Genomic DNA, 18,957 nt, shown 5'->3' with positions numbered 1-18,957 from the left:
TATGAAGGACATGAAAGAATTTTGAGCAACTTTCGATTGTAAAATGTAATTATATTTCGTAGTAATATTCAGTACGCAAATCCGATACATATTTTTCTTGTCCGTTGTCCCACGAATCTGTAAATTGGACAGTGACAAGTGCTGAAGCAGTATATTTATATTTTTCAAAGAATGCGATGTGAAGTAGAAAAAGTGGGAAGGAACTATGAAATAGAATGTAGAAAAATTGTTTGAGCAAGCTTTTCCGATGTATGCTCATGCACAGCTTTAGGACGGGACTCGACGAAAGCAGACTCTGGTATGTTGCGATGGTATGGTACAATCCAATCAACACGCACATATATTTTGTGCATGGATGGTATTATCATAGTTGGAAAGAGTTAGTGGCGAATCGTGCATTTCGCGACTTGTGGTTTTCTGAGTCATGGTCATAGGAAATTTATATTATTCATCGGTAACTTGTATTAGTACACATATACAGTCGTACGTGTGCCTATATAAGTAATTCACTTTACCATATCTAGATTTGATTAACTCGATTCTATTGAAATTCGTCGTCATCGAGTTGGTCCTCTAAATCTTCCTCGTCCAGTTCAATTTCATGAGTATCTAAATAAAATGGATCGTGTTTCATTATTTGAACTATGTTACGGCGTTCAAATCATCTTCACTACTGCTGACAAAACAATGCTTGCTAATATTTTGGAGGTGAGATGTGGCCAACATCGTTTACAAAATATTCCATTACCACCGTTTTAATGGATTTCTGACCTTAAACATTAATTTAAAAAATGCTCTTGAAAATTTCGACATGTAATAGCCGCGATGGACCAACGGAGATGCGCGATTTACGATTTTGACACCCCTGCTGTACATCAAACAAATATTGTGATAGCAAATCGTTTTTCCTGCAAATTCATGTCAATATTTGATGTTATCGGGTCATTCTTCTATAAGCAGTGTCATTAGGGCTGAACATCGCTTAGCCCTAGTCCCTGGACGCGTGTTAGCTGAAATGTTCACGAGCTGAAACTAATATCAATTACAAACGCAGACTGCAAAGATATAGAACCTGTTAAATTGTGATGATTGTTATAGATTTACGAGAAATTTAATTATGTCGACGATTATAATAATAATAATAATAATATATTTAACATCTAATTGTGTTTCCGGTTTTCGTTGATAATTATTGCAACTAGAATATGGTAATCGTATAGCGATAGCCCATTAAAAAGGAGAATTGATCGTCCGATAACACAGAGCACAATATGCGACAAAAAAAAGTAAAGTTATCCCTGTCTGTATTGTTTTTTTTTTCTTTACAAGAGGATTATGTCACATTGGAAAAATTGGATTTGAATAATATCTAATCAGGAAGGGATAGATTTTTATTTCACAACACTGCGTTGCGAGAAATTATTAAAATGTAGGCCAACTATAGGTCAAAACAATTAAATACCTATATTCCTTTTTTCCGTTATGCGGTTGATACATGCTTGCTAAAAATGATCACCACATCTTGGATACGGCAAACCACTACTGTTAGATCCCAGAGTTTTTATTATCACTTTGTAATGAGTTTAACAATTGAGTTGCAAGTGTTTCGAAAATAACTTTATATAAATGATCCTTCTCATCAGTTATTGCTCGCCTTGCCCTCTGGTGTTGGTTTGCATCTATCCATCGACTTAAAAAGTATGTTAATGGTGATAACATGAGGTTTACAATGTAATATCTTACCTCCGGGTCCACCAGGACCTCTCATGACGCGTCGGCGACTCCTGCCGGATCGGCGTCGCCGTCCCGTTCCCCATCGCCCGCCAGGCACACATTCGCTTTGGACGACGAGAAGGCCAATAAACAAAAGCACAAGAAGAGTCTTGCAGTCCATCTGTAAAAGTACACAGCTTGCCGAAATCACTAAATGGTAGCAGGCACAGAGACGATAAATTAATAAATTAATTACGAATGTCGCTATGCTCACAATCTCGTTAGGATTTGATAAGCCATAAATGTACAAAAAGTAGGAATAACGAAGTAGAGTGAAGTATATGTATACAATGTGAGAAAATAAATAGGTTAGACCAGCGATACAGTCAAGCAGTGTGAGAAGTAGTAGTAGTAGTAGTAGTAGTAGTAGTAGTAGTAGTAGTAGTAGTGTACTGGTTTCATTGTGTATTGTTTGAATAGGCCTATGTCAGTGGTTCTCAACCGGTGTGCCGCGGCACACTAGTGTGCCAATTGGACTGATCAGGTGTGCCGCGAGCAAATATGGTAAAATAGGTCGGAGTATAACAAAAATCCAAATTTTGAGTGTGTCATTGTCGGTTTTTCTATTGAATATACCATATCAAGACACGCTACGTGGGAGGTGACTAGATAGAGCAGTGGTATATTCCACGGCTGCAACACCAATGGGTTGCGGGTTCGAGTCCGACCGATGTCGACTATAGAATTCCTACCTAAGTGTTGGAGGTATATTTAGCTGGGCTCTTCGCCATCTCATCCGCGTAAGAGGTGTCTTACAAAAAGCCTAGAAGTGGGCCGTGCGTCGGCAGATACGGAATCATAAATGCACAAAATCGGCCTGGTGTGAATGACCGTTGTAGTCGACAAACACCATGAATACCCCAAACACACAAACGCGCGATGTAGGCTATAATCTGACGCAGTGAACAGATACAAGGATGTCGAGACGACCATAGTTACGGTATCTGAATCAGGCATCCCCATTAGATTTGGTCTTTCTCTGGCTTTTTATTGTAAAGACGCTCTGAGCATAGCAACGTTGGAGAATCTCATAAATCTGCGACGCTTCGTAACTTGCCGTAACTGTCATGAATAAAACTGGGGTCTCCACAGTCAATGGCTGTGATACGCTAGTTTGCCCACATATTCTAGCATTTAGGACGGTGGTAGATAACTAAACTCGAGAAATTGGACCGTGATGTTGAGGTGTGGCCGAAGGTGTTCACCTTTTACTTGTCACCCCATCAGAACCGGAGGCAGAACAGCGACATGACGCAGGTTGATGAACTTTTCTGTTTCTGTTTGTAGTCGTATTTCTTCCCATGTCTTCGTCGTCGATGATCATTTTTCACCATGCCGATATTACTTATTTTGATTCCTGAGATGCCAACTAGAAGCACGGCCCACTTTTTGTAAGACACTGCTTTTGCGGATCGGAGGACGAGTAGAAGCCTACATAAACCTCTTAACACCTAGGAAGGCATTCCCACCATCGAGAAATGAACTCATTGTAAGTGATGTTCACGTTTACAAATTAGAATTGCCAGCATAGCCATTCACATTGCGATTGTTAGGTAGCGTGCCAGCACTGCAGGTAGAATGTAGGCTCAGGGCGCAACGTAATGTTGCAGGGGACAAGTTTGAGAATTGAGAAGTGAAGTTGATCAAATTATATCAGTAAACAAATTTCACCGACGCTGCGGTTTATTATCCCGGTTTGTTAGAACTGCAATTTAACAGCGGCTGGCTGCTAGTAGGACTATTGAGGTATTGCTATCATCACAGGACCTTACACGATCTGCATGGAATCCATGTATATTTTATAATGTATATACAATACATACACCTCTACGCCTCAGTATTTGTTAGAGGCGATCGTGATTGGACTCTTCGATGCGATGGTTGAATACATCGACATTGAGGCAGTGGGCAGACTTTATTGTCAAGCCAATCTTATGAAATTAACCTCAGCCTGAAGTTTAAACGATATCCCAGCAGGCCAGTTATGTGGTAACAGAGGTAATAGCTGATAATTCAAAACCTCACACGGAATCAAAGAAAGTTCTTATTCCTGCCTGCAATAAAATTGTAAAAAAATGTTTGGGGAGAATTGAAAACAATCCCCGTGTCAATTGATACTATTCGTAGACGTATTTGTGAAATATCCGCAGAGATAAAAGAAAACTTAATTTCTTCTTTGAGGCAGAGAAAAGCCTACTTGAGTGCTCCGAAAAGGTAGAAGTCACTGACCACCTATGTAAGACTGTGGTTGCTGCTATACGCATTCTGGTAGTTTGCCTTTGCCGTAAGCCAATAGAGTTCATAACCACTGCGCTAGTGTGCCGCGAACTATTTTTCATTTTCAAAGTGTGCCGCGAGGTCAAAAAGGTTGAGAACCACTGGCCTATGTGATTACGTCACAATTTCCTAATTCAAAATCCCCACTTGTGATATACTAATCCTCATACTTCTACCGCAATACGGATATGTGTGGCCCTCACGTATAATGGCGTATATCAAAGCAGCGAGTGTCATATAATACCGAGGCATTCAGTATTGCGAGTGTCATAATTGATGATGGTCAAAATTGAATATGCATAATTGATTCCTTTGTATAAGTCTTACAAAGCCATCCGCCATTATGGAATTGGTCACACATTTAGCGTTTGGACCGAACTATACGATAACACTTTGCAATTTGAAGCCTCACATTTTCGATCCCGAATATTGCTGGTTTCTGTCGAAAATCCTACGTTTTCGCGTGTGAATCCTCTATATCAGGGGTGGGCAAACTTTTGAGCTCGCGGGCCGCATTCAACATCTGAATTCATTCGCGGGCCGCACTATATAAAATTGGGGTTATAAACCAAAATGCAATATTGATATTTGATTATATAGCGAGGACATGGAGACAATATATGTGCTATTTAAAACAAGCCAAATATTGCTTTGATGATATCTAACACGCGTCAGAAACATATATTGGCGAGATTTCATAGGCTGGCGGACCTCTATAACTATTGTCAATACTATAGAGATGAAAGCGGGTTGGCCCGATTCTTAGACCAGGAATGAAATATTAATCTGTGAGCAGCGATCTGTTCATACATTTAGTAATTCCACTTTTGGCTCAGTTCTAGGACACACAATGCTGACAGCATCATAACCATGTTAGCTTCAAACACGCTTCTACTATGTGTAGATAAAATATAAATACCCCCATTCTACGCATACAGACAACGAATCTACCCAAGACACGCCCGAATCATTTTTTTATAAGCACATCACTGAAATAATTAAAAATGAAAATGAAGTGGCCAATCTGAAATCCCCCTGGTGATCCAAATTACGTCAATCTCGTTGCAGCTATCCCGCTGTGATATTAAGTATTTACCTTAGACCAGTGCTTCTCAAACTTTTTAAGACACGTCCCGCCCCCTTATGATGGTCAAAGATTTCGCGCACCCTTATCGTCATATCACCCAACGCACCCAGGATGCTAGCAAACCTAACGGATAGTTTGATAGCATGGAAGGTTACGACTGTGGATGAGAGATTTTTAAATATATGTAATTCAGACTAAATACATATCAATAACTATGAATCGGATGAAAATCGCTCCGAGCGCGAAAAAAATTTTCAGTTGAGCTCAGCTTCGCGCCCTGCTTCAGTTTGAAAACCACTGGTAAAATATACTAAGAGAAAGTTAATCAAGTCCCTGCATTAATTCGATTTTTAGTACGCATTTTATCAAAATTTTTAAAAATATTTTTTAGACTCTCGCGGGCCGCACAGAACGGCGTGGCGGGCCGCATGCGGCCCGCGGGCCGTAGTTTGCCCAGCCCTGCTCTATATCCTAATGCAAGGCGTGGCCGGAAATCGTTGATATAATTAGGAAACGATGCTGGAGTCGACAACAGTCGGACTGTAACCTGCAAGCCGTTGGGTGTTGGAGCAGGGGAACCTGCCACTACTTACTTTTCTTTTCTTAACAATGCAGGTATACAAAATTTCTTACCTTCGCTTGAGATTTAGCTGCTGGATTGTATCAGTCTGTACACAGGGTGCACATTTATCTTCAATCGACCGGAAACATTTAATCACTTGCGCTTGCACATCTTCGATGCGGCTCATCGGTAATTTGAGGCTCTTTCGTCCGACGTAGGTAATTCGTTTTGTGTGTCAAACATAAAGTATAGCATACGGTAGGTCGTTCGCAGGCTGACGAAGAATGTAATTTTCACGCGTTGGGGGCAAGCTGTTGGCTTCTACGAACACTTGCCTTCTGGGAGTACGATAGACGTGTCACATACGTTCGTTAATTTTTCTTAATATAGTGGCGAATATATGCATAGCTATCAGCTATCCCTCGATAGATGGCCTTTACGGTGCTATTTCTTGGTTTTTGAGGGGGAAACTAATGCTATTTTTAGATCGGTAAGAGCGATAACTTATGGTAAAATAATGAATGACAAATATAATTTTCTGATATGCCATCTTCCGTATTCCAAAATGGACAACAGTAAGTGGGGAAATCCGGATATAAAAGAGGTACTGTTCGAATATTTCATTGAGTTCTGTATGCCACAATTATTTCAGTACATAAACCTTTATGAAAATCTATTTTGATTAGATAATCGATTCACAACAGATTTCCACAACCGCAGTAGGCCGTTTGCACACTTAATACCATTTATGCAACCGGTATAGGAGATATGATAATAGTATTCTTGCAATCTGAGCCCCACCGTGCAAATGTGAACCGCAGGAAAAACGATGCGCCTTCTATTAAAAATATATCAAGATGGAATAGTGTGCATCTCGCGAATGAAGGTTTTCCTGGTACGTTTGGGTGATTTATGATGCATTTTGACTATACCGACAATCCCGATAGGTCGCCAAGAAATAGCAATATGCAACAGAGTATGACAGAATCTGACACGCCATGTGCATATATAGTAGCCTAAGCCTGCTGGGACCTTCAGCTTCTACAACTAGCAGCTTTTATACGCAAGGTATAACTCAAGAACTCAGTAATGGAACAGAATACCACAAGGTCTCTTCGCCGAGTTCCCGTTCGCCAATTTAACATGAGTTTGTTTTATTCACACACACACACACACACACACACACACACACACACACACACACACACACACACAGTGAAGCTTATCTCCTATACCAGTGGTTCTCAACCTTTTGTCTTTGCGGGCCACTTTTGGACCTTCACGAACCTCCGCGGACCAACACAAATTTTCGTTCAGAATTAGCCCAATTATCGCGCAACCGGCATCTGTCTTGTGTACAAACTGTACGCATGTGCGAAACACCAACAAAATGACTTTTCGTGAAAATAACATCAAATTAGCCGGTATGTAGAAATTGGGTAGACTCTTATCATCTCGAAACGAATTTTGCTGCTCGATTTATTGTATTGAAAATCCCTGTCTTCGATTTGACATGAACGAGTGCCGAAGATATTTCCACAAAGATAGGTGCTGAGGAAACGCGTATCGGTTCCGATAACACCTTTGTGTGTGATCGCAACATATATGCAGAGATGGTCAGTAACGAAGTACTTCTACTTTTTGAAGTACTTGAAGTAGATTTTTCCTACTCACACTACTTTTTAAGCAGTTATGATTTTGGACTACTTCTACTTCTACTTGACAGTTTTCAGTTTTGTAGGCAAAAATAAGCGTAGAATACCTACTTACTTACTTACTTGTGAACTACCACTCCTACTTCTACTTGAGTAGAAATTTCGGCGTTACTTCTACTTCTACTTGAGTAGCGACGGTGACTACTTTGATCACCTCTGCATATATGGCACCAAAATTGAGAAACAGAGTATTGTTGAACATATAACGTCCAGCCTATATGGTCATTTTATCTATCATCTCATCTTAAAATTATTCTGGAATAGTGGTTATGTATATCACAGGAAAAATGGATATCGTGGCGAGGGGATAGGAAGGCGATAGGAAGAGATTAGGAAGAAAATCTGGAATTTCCGTAGGCTATTAATATTTTGGCAATTAAAATGAGTTTGGATAGTAGGATATTTTTTAATCCGATGACTAATGATGTGAGTCCTGAAGTTTTAGCAATTTACGAAACAAAACTGACTTACGCTTTCCCTAATAAAAAAAAAGATACAAATTAGGTTATTTCTCAATTTTGAAATTTAGAGGCTGAAAATGTTTCGGGAACCCCGACATTAATTTCAGTGATTCCAGTCCATCAGGCCTTTGTAATGTTTCAGACGACTTCCATGCTCGCTCGCTCTCTTTCATCATCGGTCACTCTCGTCTTTCCATACGCCCGTAGCTTGAACTTTGCTCTCGGCTTTTGGCTCGGCACACCTTCACTCCGGGTTTCGGCAACACTGCTATACGGCAGTTAGGTCAGCGATGAGGCGCCTAGAAAAATCTTCGCCACATAGAAACTTGGTAGAGCCGAGACTCGAACTAACAGCCATTGGTGTCGTGACAATGTCGCTTAGCTTCGCCACTCGCTTCCCTATTTATCATGAGTAGGGCGATTCTTTCTTGACATGTCAAAAAAGTCAAAATTTTGTCAAAATTGTAGCGTTAGGTCAAAAAATGTCAATGTGAAAATTGTTTCTAAAGTCGAAATTTTTTGCAACCTGCATTTCGCTTGTATCGTAGATTTTGCAATGTTGATGAACTTATAATTTGACATTTTACAGCTTGTAGCCTACTTTTTTATAGGCCTACCATTGCAGACGGCCATTGTCTGCTCGCTATGAAGCATAAACATTCAAATGAAACAAATAGGTTGACATGGTGTTCACCGCAATATCCTAATTGAAGCAAGACTGCGTGAGCATTGCATGGTTCTTATATCAAGAAACGCTTTATGACAAATTGTGATTTGAACACCATTGTCAGAATGAAGCAACACAGTTTGTCACCAGCAGTGTACGCACAACTTCAGTGTTGTCAACCATCAACTGCTGCTGTTGAACGTTCTTCATTATTGGCAAGCTACTTAGCAAGGACAGACACTTTTTACCCGAGAATGTTGGAAAGTAACTTTCTTTGTACTACAACAAATTTCAATTATTTCTACCATAATACGCAATATACCCTAACTACTGGAATTCTTCATAGGACCAGATTTCGTAAAACTTAAGTTTTTTCATGTAACAAATTGTCAGTTTTTGAGTCAAAAAAGTTTTTCCAGGCCAAACTACTTTGTAAGGAAAGACAATTCCAACTCGAAATGAATATAAGTAGTGTAATTCTAACATTATGTAGGGAAGCACCTAATTTGCATACGTTAGGCCAAAATTTCGACAAAATTAAGTTTTTGTAGGCCAAAAAAATGTCAAAAAATGTTCATTCGTTAGGTCAACATTTTCTTTTTGTTAGGTCAACAACAATGGCCCTAATCATGAATATTTGTCGTACAGATGCGCGATGACGACTCTCCGCTGGAATACGGTCGTATGCTATACATGTAATCGAAATGGGGCCGTGCATAACAAATATGTTGAATCCCCCTGTATGAGGCTTACTATGGAATCGGTGTGTTATGTGGTCAGGGGTGTACGAGTTTTGAGTAAATGTAAAAAGGGTGTACCACGACGAATAAAAATGAAGAGCACTGTTCTATAGCATGTATGGTTGCATTTAAAACTAACGGTGTTTTAAAACACTTTGTTTAAAACAGTGTTCTAAACAAAGGCTTTTGAAATAAATTGTGTTTTTTTAAGTTGTAATATTAAGCCAGAAATGTGTAAATGCTTTCCAAAAAACATGTTGTATGAGCCTACGGACAATTACCAACTGGTTTAGGCGACGTGGGATGGTTGGAGCCCTCAACATATTCGGTCCAACAGTTATAGTACAGATATTTCGTCAAAGGAGCTATATTTACCTTATATTTTCAAATGTCAATGTCAATCCATTATGACGTCGCAATAGAATATTCATAAAATACAAAAACATAAAAAACAATAAAAACATTTTTTAAATTAGGGCCTTGTTTTAAACATGTTTGTTTTGATTGATTTTTGTTTTAAATGCGACCCTAGTAACATGACGAGGGACGTGGTATTGAAGTAAGGAAAATGTCAATGTAAGAACCTGGAAGTGGCTATCGTACTTTTCAATTCGTTCGATTTGCGAGTGATCGCTCAGATAAGTAAGTGTAGGAACCGGTTTCTGTAGAAACTGCAAAAGTGTTGACCATCCATTCGGCAATCATCCTTACTAATAAACATTTTCATTTTGGCTTGTTAGTTTTGACATCGAGATACTTTGATAGATTGATCTTATAAAAGTGTAATTACAGAATTCATGGCGTGCCACTTCGACTTCAGGGTTGTAAGATTTCACAATGTATATACGTTTCATGGAATCAGGCAGTTGACAAATTGACAATAATGTATCTCCATGAATTATACACCTACGATAGTGGGCGTGTACATACATTATCATATTTGTCCAGAGGTGTTCAGTAACGAAGTACTTCTACTTTTTGAAGTACTTGAAGTAGATTATGCCTACTCGCACTACTTTTTAAGTAGTTGTGATTTTGACCATTTCTACTTCTACTTGAAGGTTTTCAGTTTGATAGTCAAAAATAGGCGTGGAATACCTACTTACCTACTGATTTGTGAACCGCCACTTCTACTTCCACTTGAGTAGAAATTCCGGCGTCACTTCTACTTCTGCTTGAGTAGCGACGGTGACTACTTTGACCACCTCTGCATTTACCACACACCTGTGCAAAGATTCGCAAGTCGCCATTTGATGGCCATTTTCCGCATATGCATAAGCGGCATTTATTGCTAAACCGTGCGGCGTAGCTGCTCAAGTATAGCAGACAACGTGCAGGCGATTTTCTCTCGACAAAGTAGCGGAAAACTCTGACACGATAGCTACTCGAACAACCTATATGTTAATGGCTCTCGGCTACATGCGCTAATCTATTCCTTTTAAAAGGGAAGAGTTATTCTAAGATTGTTGCAACCGCTTCTAGTGATTCGCCGAATGCTGTCGCGTGACATATATTAGCGAGAAGTTCTCGGAACACCGGACGTACAGGATCTTGGCAGTCGAGTTGCATATGCTCTGCAACGTATCATCGCACTATACCTGTGAACATGTCTACATTGAAGATACTCTTGAAATAACAGAATTTCAATATACTATTGAATATAATATGTTAATATATTTAAATAAACCTCAACATTTGTCAGCACGCACTCGTTAAGGATAATCGTCAACAACCGGTAGAGACTCGGATAGACCACTGTATATCAACAATTCTAAAGTTCTTCGCCCACAAGAAGCAACTACACGGTTTCCTAGTCTATATAATTGCTACATAATGGTTCCAGCATGTCGTAACGATAACGAAAGCTTATACATGAAAATCTGCGTAGGCCCATTACAAACGCCTACGACATTAATATCACTAATTCACTCCGGCAACATCCATTCAGATTTGTGTCAATACTAACGTCGAGAACGCACAGTGAATATTGTTCGAGCTGAGGTACGTCGCTGGTTTCGTGGACGGGAATGGATAATCGCTGAAGTTACTGTGTGTGTGTTTGTGCATGTGTGTGTGTTTGTGTGTGCTATGCATGTGCGTGTGCACGTGCGCGCGCGCGCGTGTGTGTGCGTGTCGAAATACAAACAATTTCTAATGAATCAATACTAGCCCGCCCGCCCTCTAGCTCACTGGACCACGATCTCACATATCAATCTCGCCTTCCGACACAAGCCACCTCTCTTTTTTTATCTGTCCGTTTATATTATATTCTTTGACTTTTCATTTGGCGTGTATGCCTCCTTTTTTACATCGCCTGGGCCACTCCAAGTCATTTCGACACCTTACTATCTTTCACTGTATCGCAGTCTTGTGGTGTATTTTGAAATGATGAATTTGTTAGCAATATATAGAATCGAATTCTACTATACGGTATACGCCTACACCTCCCACTACAGAAAGAATAGCGACATGCACATCATGCACTTATGGTATGTATATGCAGTGCACAGATCGTGTGTATTTGTATATCATGAGTTAGTATATAATGTATATGCCGCAAATCCCTCAAGGATATAAATAAACTACGTTCTTCCTGCCTCCTGTCGACACGCTTGGATACACAGTAGTATGTAGCCTATTGCTGAGCAGCATTCAACATTATAGTATAGCCTACATATCACCTACGTATAACCTACGTAACCCAACCCAACGAAACCTATACGCGTAACCAGGACCGAAACAGAGCTTTGTCAGTCCCAACGATCTGATGTACTGTTTAACGAGTCAACTCCGGTCGCTTAGAAGACGATTCCCCATATAATTCATGATAGAATCGGTCAATATATGATCGCAAATTGCATATATATTGAAATTATTTTTTTATCTACTCTCTGCTGACGTAATCAGATTTACCGGTAGAGCTGGGTGAGGGGTCTTTGGAAATGTAGATGCCGTAAATAATAATTAAACAGCTTCGGGCGGACACGTTGGTATAATGACTTCGGTACATTATGCTATTTCGTGACATCCTGTCTGCTATGTCACAAGATATTGAAATCACCCTAACGTACTAAACTAAAATACGCACATGATTTCAAATTTGTATTTCTTCACTGTCAAATAAGTTTTCTCTGCGGTATATCATTTGTGTTGTGGGGTTCAGATTGCCACGACAGGAGTATTCGGCGCCAGCCGTTTAGCGCCTATGGACAATTAAACAGATAGGTATAATGTAAATTAGGGTTGTCCATAGTTTGGAAAATCTCAAAAATGATGCGTATCCATGTCTCATTCCATTGATTATGATAAAAAAACGCCAATGAGCCTGCTGCAATAAGCTCACAGGAAAGTCGTTAAGATTTGTCTAAATGCGTTAGGAGGTAGCTGCTGTAGAGTGGGTGTGCCAGGCACTGGCGTAGCAGCATGTGCTGCCGCCCCTGGCTCTCTTGAAAATGCCGCCCCCCTAGGTAGACCGCATCAAATTTCGACATAGATTGATGTTCAAGTAATCTTGTCAATAGGAATAATTACAAATAATATGCCGCTTCTCAGCCTCACCGTCTCGACGTTAATGACGCCAAAAATAATAAAAAACAAGAAATAGCGAACGAATGTATTGTACAAATAGAAAATTAATGGCCGCCTTAAAGCAAAAGCAGCGATAATATCCTCAAATTCAAGTTTTTGAACGTAGTCTCTTTCTATAGACAGAATGGATGGAGCTGATAGCCGATCATCATTCATGATAGAACGAAATATATAAGACTTAATCAGTTTGAGCTTTGAGAAGCTCCTCACACAGCTCGCAGTTGAAACACCAATGTTCAGATAAAGTTTCAGACACGAGCATAAATACGGTATCGAATCAAGTAGCTTTGCATTAAACAACCACTGTAAAACATCAAACGTTGTTGCACTACGATCAAACTTGGTTTCACTGCTCCGCATCAGCCTCTTAACCCTTTTAAAATCTCAAGTTGAACAACTTCATATGATTATAACTTAATTTGTGTTCGTCCCAGAGCAGTGGTTCGCAACTTTTTTTAGACACGCCCCCCTTTAGGACAGCGAAAAATTCCGCGCCCTCGTATCGTCATATTACAAGATCCAACCGGGATGCTAGCAACCCTAACAGATTGTTTGATGGCATGGAAGGTTATGACTGTTGATGAGAGAATTCAAAAATAAGAATTCAAAAATAAGAAACTGGGTCTATATAAAGAGAAACACGCGCGAATTGGAAATAAATCGCGCATAGCGCGAAAAAAAATCATTCGACCGATTCTTCGCGCCCCCTTAAGATGCTTTCACGCCCCCTCAACGGGGGCGCGCCTCCCAGGTTGAGAACCCCTGTCCTAGAGGCCTCATATTGGTTTATACGAAAAGCTAGCAATCTTCTGCTTTATATGATCCCTAATTCGAGGTATAAGGCATGACAATTTTCGCAGCTAACGCTAAAAAGTCCACCTCGTCGTCATAAGTGCTTCTAAAAGCGCTGGTGAATAAATTGTGACTTTCGCTTTGCAGCAGCGCGTGGGAATTCAAAAATCCAAATATATCATTTAAGTGGTGAATGCCGGTAAACCTAGTTTCAGTTTCAAGTTTAAATCTGTCCTATGCTTGAAACATGCATCGTCTAAATTCTTCAACAACACTGAGGCCAGCATCTTCTGTTTGTTCGCCAGACATTCTCCTTTTTCTGCGAACTCTCCGAACAATCGGCCGTGACGGCTATTTCGGAGTGATTCCTACGCCCTGTTACCATATTAATTCGTGTTTTCGGAATCAGTGCGACACTAGCTTTCGATTGAGACCTGTTTGATTAAATTTTAGCTGACGGGACGCCAGCTATAGGACTACCAAGCACTCTTCTTTTAGCCGGCTGTCTACACGCCGCGCGAGATAGTGTAATGGTGATGCGTCCGGCTTCTTGATTGGTAGGTTGTGGGCCCGATCCCCGGCCGGGTCAGACCGAAGACTCGAAAACTGGTATCCGCGGTTATCCCGCTAGACGCCCAGCAATCACGGAGGATAAAAAAACGGGGTGCAGACTAGATGACCTTACTATAAAGTCCTTATCGCATCTCCGTCGTCAAAGCATCACGATGATGCAGGCATCTCTCTCACTGTGCAGCCTAATTTTGCCGCCCCCTTGTAGCCTGCCACCCCTGGCGCAGAGCCAGAACCGCCAGATGGCTGCTACGCCACTGGTGCCAGGGACCATAGAACGGCGAGAAGTCTAGTAATTACGATATGATTGGGGCTTGGGTCGAATTTCTGAATTTAAAAATGCGCCATTACTATAGGGCAGGGGTGGCCGACCTTTTTGCTATTCACGGCCGCATTTCGACTATTCATTTCGCGGCATATAGTCGCAATGAACTAGCTGGACGCCAATTACCCATGTTAAAGTGTTGTGGCCATTCCTGCTGAAGTCGGGACCAATCTATTTAAGTACACAGGCTTAATATACGCCCCCAAATCGCAAGGCACTGCATGGTCATTGGTCACGTTATGGGAATGTTGATAGTCGCGGGAAGCGCGAATTTTTTTCAAGATTTGCCAATGAATTTCGGTATTAATATTAGTAGTTTTACATATTACTATGAAACCGGGGCCTTCGATAACTTACGATAACGATGAAACATTAATCCTTTCTCAACCCATGTGATCAGATTCACCGGTAAAGTTGATAGAGGGGGTGTATTCGGAAACTTAGGGCAAGTTATGAATGATGGTGATGGTGCATCTTCGGGTGGGAAAATTGTTATAAGTCACTTTGTTGCATACTGTTGTTTTTTTGACCTCCCATCAGGATTGTCAGTATAGTGAGGACAACACACGATTCCGAGTGTGTGAGAGAGATATGGGGATTCTCTTTCGCCCGCCGCATGGAGATGCTTGGACGACAGAGATGCGATACGACCTTCATAGTAAGGTCATCTAGTCTGCACCCCCATTGGGTATTTATATGTGGAGCGCATCACTTCCTCTACAATTCGAATTTCTACTGTGGGCTCTGATTGCAAAGGGTGCTATTATATTATATTCGAAAACGATGCCACACTGAATCGCGCGCAGCGTGAAAAATATTCATGATTAATCGAAATCTCTCAAGAAATCGTTAGTCAATTCGTAAATTCAAATGGCATGTCGACGGCCGCCAACACATATTAATTGAACAACGTGTCCACGGCCGCACAAATTTACTTCTACGGCCGCGGGTTGGCCACCCCTGCTATAGGGTTATCATATTTCGTTCAACTCCCGAATTACCCACTTTTTACTTAAAAAATAAATAAAAGTCGTCTTTTTCAATCGACTCCCGAATGACCCGCTCGAACCTCCGTATTAGCTATTTAGCGTCAGTTATGCCAATTTTCAGTCGAACCTGTCCATTATCCAACCTGTAAAAGCTGTAAAGGAGGCGAATTGCCAAAAAGAAGGACATTTAGTCGTCATCGGAGGATATTTTCAACAACCTGAAAACGTATGGTAACCCGACATAACTATGATGACAGTTCCGCTGTTTATGGCAACATATTGGCAGTCTTCACAACGGAATTTGTCAGCTCTAGGCCAGAAGGTATGACGGTAAGAAGGTATGACGGAATAAAGGTGAGAGTGTGCTTGATATTCTTCCGAAACTGGATGTCAAATACCAATGAGCTGCGATCGGAAAAGCGAGTGCTTCATCAAAACTTTCAATGTTTTTTGAGAAGACGAGTCCATCCAATTGCAGGCTCCATTGCGACTTGTAGAGCATGTGAAACTTATTAACAATATTGGCGTACTAAAGGTCGAAATAATGCATGGACTTGATTAAACTTTTTCCTTAGTATATTTAACCATGATAACTCGACGGCAGTAGTTCCCAAAACTGGGGGCGTGCCCCAATTGGCGCGAAAGCACTGGAAGGAGGCATGAAGCTGAGATCGACTGAAATTTTTTTTGCGCCTGGCGCGATTTACATCTCGTTCGTAGTTATTACTCTGTATTTAGTCTGAATGTCATATTTATTATTCTCTTATCCACAGTCGTAACCTTCCATGCCATCACACTACCCGTTAGGTTTGCTAACATCCTGGTTGCGTTTTGTGATATGACGATAATAGGTGGACGCGAAATCTTTTACCATCATAAAGGGGGCGTGTCTAAAAAATTGTGAGAACCACTGTTCTAAGGTGAATACTTCCTATATCATTTTATATGTTTAATTTCTGGCGCGACAGCATGATCTCAAGGCGCACGCAGTTTAATAGGTTTTACCTGCTAAACATTACAGAAATCCTGAACGAGATTGATATATTAATTCGGATCCCGAGTATGATTTCAGATTGGCCACTCCAGTTTTATTAATTCAGTGATGTGCTTATAAAAACGATTCGCGCGTGTCTTGGGTAGACTCGTTCTCGGTATTCGTAGAATTAGGGTATTTATATTTTTTTACACATATAGTAGAAGCGTGTTTGAAGCATTCATGATTATGACGTTGTCAGCATTGTTTGTTCTGGAACTGAACCAAAAGTGGAATTAGTAAATCTATGAACAGATCGCTGCTCTCAGATTTAAATTTCAATCCTGTTCTAAGAATTGGGACAACCGATTCTCATCTCTACAGTTTTGACAAATTGGTTATTGAGGTCGACCATCATGAAATCTCACCACTGTTTCTGACGAGTGTACGATATCATCAAAGCAATGTTTGGATTGTTTTAAATTAGCATATATATTATCTCCATGTCCTCACTATATAAATAAATACCAATATTGCGTTTTGGTTTGTAATCCCATTTTTATATAGAGCGGCCCACGAATGGATCCAGATATTGAATGCGGCCCGCGAGCTCAAAAGTTTGCCCACCCCTGGTTTAGTGCATAGGACAATCTATATCACCACTGCACAAGTTACAAACATGACTATGAGCCACATTGACTATGTGACTATGTGCTATGTGACTATGTGCTGATTTTATTCATGCTTTTAAAAATCATCTTGTCACGAGTCATTCTGCTTTAGACGCTATGAAGTATATTTCAATCTCATGATCTCAAATCCATTACTAAAGCTATGCGACGCCTGTACCAGATCAACACTGAAACTACTTAATTGAGTAGTTTTGAAACTTGTCACTTTCTATTGATTGACGTTGTTAAGGCATATCAAGGAAATTGCTACTTCTACTAGTAACAGAGTAAAAATCCATGGCATGCTTCTACTTTAGTAGCAATGTTGTCTACATTACCGACCTCTGCACACGGTCTCTCAAATCAGTGCTGGGATGACTCGAGTCACCTTTTTCGTATAACTTGACTCAAGTCAATTTGCAAAAATGACTTGACTTGAATTGACTCGGCGTATCAGAAATGTGGATTGACTCGTGACTCGAAGAAAATTTCACTAGTCAATTTCAAGTCATCAAGTAATCGGCGTCGATGAAAATCACTGTATCCTGTTCAAGAAACGCTGGTGTAACCCGCGTAAACCAATCATTCAATGATCGTGCGTTTCATTGAGACTGCATTGTTCTCTTACAATTATGTAAGTGGGCAATGTATTGCATCTTATCAATTCGTTTCTCTATTTTGGCTGGTAACTATAAACTGAGGATATGCAATTACTTATGTAGTTTAACAGTTCTATGTATATGTGAGCGATACGCCGCCTTCTTGCGCGTATGTTTAATTTATATTTTTTCATCGGTTAAAAATCAGTGACCACTCAATCTGTAGGCTAAGACAGCTAGCAAAATGCAATGACGTAATCATTAGGGATGATGTGAACCTCTGAAAGGTTCAGGTTCGTGTGAACGCGAAACTTTTCGAAAGGTTCTGTGTGAACGCGAACGTGAAACTCGTGACGTTACGTGAAGTCATATTGCTAATTCCAACCCTACATTTCAGTGAAGTTGTATTATAGATAACTAATCTACGGATAGATGCGCATCACGTGATTCACGGTCGAGTGATGCTACATACGCAGATTTGTTGTCGCTTCATAGCATGAAACGGCAATGTAATTGCTAATCCCATAGATGACGACCCGAGCGCTCAAATTTAATAAAGTTGATCTTATTTGAAAGTTACAGTCGCGCTGATTCTGATGATATACATCAAAATCTGATCAGGGCAATGGAACGCCCTCGAAATACCCTTAAAAGTCTTAAATCGGCATTGTTCTGAACAATTGCAACCAAGCAAGGACCATTGTTATGGTCATTGTGCTGCGTCGTTGCGATTGTTTAGAACAATGCCGAATTTCAGACTTTGAGGGGTATTTCGAGGGGTGAACTGTATACTGCGACGCTATTTTTCTTCAACCGGATAAGAAGTTTGTGCGATAGCGCGGAATATTTTACGCGCATTGCTCTATCACAGTGGTTCTCAGCCTTTTTGTCTTCATTCCCCACTTCAGATTTACTCCGAGCCTTCATTCCCCACTACCCAAAACTATTTGCTTGTTTGAGTACAAAAGACACACAACCACACTAGTACGCAAGTCAATCGCGTATAACCAGGGTTGCCATCCTCATGGACCCAAAAATAAGGACAGTCGAAAAATTAGATTAGCATCAAATAGCGTTTTTGTACATACTTTGTATTTACACGAGGCGTGGCATATCACATTGTATACTTTTCGCCAGAAATAATCTGCTCCGGCAACTCCTTGTCATT

The 18,957-nt window shown here is 40.5% G+C and overlaps 2 long non-coding RNA genes across 4 annotated transcripts in view; both read right to left on the bottom strand.

Moving 5' to 3' along the window:
* The window catches only part of LOC145434888 (uncharacterized), a 264,906-nt gene that overhangs the window by 32,607 nt on the left and 213,342 nt on the right, over positions 1–18,957 (bottom strand). The window lies entirely within an intron of this gene.
* LOC145435747 (uncharacterized) lies at positions 31–6,861 on the bottom strand. Of its 3 annotated transcripts, none has more exons than XR_013913988.1 (4): positions 5,771–5,915; positions 1,744–1,894; positions 503–609; positions 31–103 (listed from the first exon to the last, which is right to left on the bottom strand). It is a non-coding gene; the product is annotated as an uncharacterized LOC145435747 (long non-coding RNA). The 3 variants fall into 3 exon arrangements; XR_013913987.1 differs by having other exon boundaries at positions 31–117; positions 516–609; XR_013913986.1 differs by lacking the exon at positions 31–103 and having other exon boundaries at positions 504–609; positions 5,771–6,861.

The sequence above is a fragment of the Botryllus schlosseri genome, chromosome 3 (genome assembly GCF_051294905.1).
Source record: "Botryllus schlosseri isolate E-star chromosome 3, Bs_hap1, whole genome shotgun sequence".
NCBI lineage: Eukaryota > Metazoa > Chordata > Ascidiacea > Stolidobranchia > Styelidae > Botryllus > Botryllus schlosseri.
Note: the sequence above shows the minus strand (reverse complement) of the source record. Positions and strands in the feature narration are given on the sequence as shown.